The sequence below is a fragment of the Dipteris shenzhenensis genome, chromosome 21 (genome assembly GCF_047967505.1).
Source record: "Dipteris shenzhenensis isolate YYH24624 ecotype China chromosome 21, Dip_SZ_1.0, whole genome shotgun sequence".
Lineage (NCBI taxonomy): Eukaryota > Viridiplantae > Streptophyta > Polypodiopsida > Gleicheniales > Dipteridaceae > Dipteris > Dipteris shenzhenensis.
This window is the reverse complement of record NC_141616.1, coordinates 25,512,195-25,515,511: the sequence shown is the minus strand read 5'-3', so window position 1 is coordinate 25,515,511 and position 3,317 is coordinate 25,512,195.

The following is a 3,317-nucleotide window of genomic DNA, read 5'->3' as shown; positions in this document are numbered from 1 at the left end:
TTTGCTTGGCCTTGCCTCTCTTCTCTAGAGCATTAGCTTGGTCGAGAAGCTCCTCATGGGTCCTTGGATGTGATGGGAGATCCATTAGCGTGTTGATTTGTAGTTAGATTTCTCTCATTTGTAGGACAAAGTCTTGGATTGATTTGCTTTTTAGAGGTATAACTTGAGTTGATTATGGTAGGCAGCCCAGGAAGATGTTTGGGTTTTCTTTCACCCCCTTGAGCTAAGTGTCACCCCCTTGAGCCAAGTGTTGTAAATGTAGGCCCTTGATTTCGTTTGATCTTAGGCCCTTGTTGTTGTTTGTAAGCTTTTCACTAAAGCACTAAAATCACGTATGCTCAGAGGGATTGTTGCTTTTTTGCAGCAGCCATAGCCAATGTAGCAACATCCTCTCCTGTCAAAATCAAAATCTAGCATTGTCCTCCCACACACCACTATCAAGGGTACCACCGCAAAGCTATATATGTTTGCTCAATCGGTGGTTGTTTGTGTGGTGGGTACTTGTGCTGCTGTGTACTTTGGTGTCCTTGTGGCTATCATGCTTGAACTTCGATCGTACTTGATCAAGGGAGCTAGTCCAAAGCTTCGAATTTTGCAATAAGCAGCTCGTTTGTTGCCTTCACATTCTTGTGGAGAATGCGTGATTTTGGTCCCTCGTGAAGGTACTCTAGCCATCGGCTACCCCTACCAAGATGTATCTCACCTTTGAGGTTAGAATGTTGGTCTTTGGGCCATGTTCAAAGAGGTATTTGTCTAGGCTTTCATTGGGCATATGCTCACATACCAACAGGGCCTTCCCTTTAGAGTAGCACCACCCACGTAGTGGTAAATGATTTTTGCGATAGAGATAGTTGATGAATGATGTTTTTGCGCGGAACGCTTCTTCTCCATGCTTTGTAAGTTGCGTTAGCCTCTTGATTGCCAAGGGGGTTTCCTCGAATGAACCTTGATATACAGAGCCAAAGGCACCACGGTCTAGAAGAAGGTCCTTATTGAAGCCACGAGTTGCTTTGCTCAATTGCTTGTGGTTGTAAAGAGGAGGACTGATATCAATATAGTTTGAAATGAATTCCCTTTGTGATTTCTTGTGATGTGCCATGGCCACCCCACAACTAGTTGCTACAAGCGGTTGTGATGAGAGCTACAATCAAGATGGTGTTTCGTTTACAAGCTCTGCAATGAGGAACAATACTCACAGAAATTGGAGGGGGATGAGGCGATGTTTGGACCCTTGGTAGAAAAGCTCCAAACGAAGAGAGTATTCCCTTCATATGACATGTTCGTGCTCGCAGAAAATTCGAAGTACATATACTGGAGGAATGCACTCCAGAGGTCATATTGCTGTGTAGCAATTGAAGAATCGAGCTTGATGATTTGCTTAGACGATGGGAGTTGAGCCATCTTGACCTCTATCCATTGCAAAGAGCTCTTGTAATCAATCCAAGTAGTGAATGTGTAGTTGGAATATAGATCCACATCGAGAAGACCAAAATAGACTCGTGTCGATAAAGTTTGAGGATACCACTGTATTGCTATCGACATCATGGCTGGACGATGAATCATTCAGAGAGGGATTATGTTGTGTGTTAAATTCGACAGCAAAGAAGTGGCGATTTGCATCCGGTCGAGGATTGTCGTGCATGAGACCAAGGGCACCACCAGCTTACAAGGCTAGTGTGGAATTTGAGAAAGTTTGGGGGATGAGCACGAATGTGAGGCCATCACCATTGTATCCATAGTCTTGCATGGTAGTGATCTTGAAGGTGAAGGAGGTGTTGCAGGAGGCAGACACGTTAGAAGAAGGGTCGAGGACTCAAACAAGATTGAGGTAGAGAAGCTGGGCGGTGTTAACATGAATGCTCTGTGCGTTGCTTGTGGTTGTCATCAGTGAGGGAGACATGGTTGCTAATTGAAGTGTTCCCATAGGTCTTCAGCAAACTAGGGCCAAAGAGACATGAAAAGTGCTAAATGTTGAGAAAACAACTTTATGTTTTGAATTTCTGTGTCTAAATAATAAACATCATGATATTGATTCTAAAAAGAAAAGATACAAAAAGGTCATGAGTGTTGAAGATGTTTGCTCTTGGATAGATTTTCTTTTCGATAATCTTTACATCACAATAGATGATTCTTTGTATAAACAAATTATAGGAATCCCTAGGAGCAGTAATTATGCTATCTTTTTAGCAAACTTTTATCTCTTCACTTATAAATTTGAGTATATGCAATGTCTTATCTCCATCAATACTTGCCCAATAATTTTACACAAATTCAGCGAAGTTAGGCCTTTTATAGATGGTTTATTTGTACCAAATATCCCTAACTTTTAAGACTTTATGTACAAAGACTCTTGTGCTTTTGGAGAGGGAACCTATCCTCATGAGTCTTGTGAAGTTAATTGCACTTCAAGAGGAGATTCTTTTGTTTTCTTAGATCTTCGATTCTATCAATTTGCTATAGGATTAGAGGTTGATATATACAATAAATGCCAACAACTTGAATATATTGATTTACAAAAATGCCTCACATTGCTCAAACATTTCTGAGTTGGCAAAATATGGAGTCATTTCTTCCTAATTCCATAGCTTATCTCACCTTTGTATAGTTAAGAAATCTTTTATCACTCAATGTAGTAATTTGATCACTTTGCTGATACACAAGAAGTATAATCCAATAAAAATAATGAAAAAAGTATGCACAATCTTAGATATGAAGTCTTCTTTCTACAGTATATTGGCCTTAGGCATGTTTAGAATGATTTAACATAAGTTGAAAGTAAGAAGTAGGGAGATGAATAACCCGTGTTCTTTTAGTTTCAAAAAAGAGTCAAATTGATTATGCATGTGCTTTCTAAGTAAGGAATTCGATATTACATCATTGTAGGAAGTGGTATATAAGTATAAGTGTTTCCTATGGAGTCATTTCTTCCTAATTCCATAGATTATCTCGCCTTTGTATATTTAAGAAATCTTTTATCACTTGATGTAGTAATTTGATCACTTTGCTGATACACAAGAAGTATAATCCAATAAAAATAAGAAACAAGTACGCATAATCTTAGATATGAAGTCTTCTTTCTATAGTGTATTGGCCTTAGGCATGTTTAAAATGATTTAACATAAGTTGAAAGCAAAAATTAGGGAGCTGAATAACCCATGTTCTTTTAGTTTTGAAAAAGAGTTAAATTGATTATGTGTGTGATTTCTAAGTAAGGAGTTCGATATTGCATCATTGTAGGAAGCAGTACATAAGTGTAAGTGTTTCCTTTAGTTTTTTATGTTTTAAACAATTCATTAATCCTGTCATTCTTTCTTTCA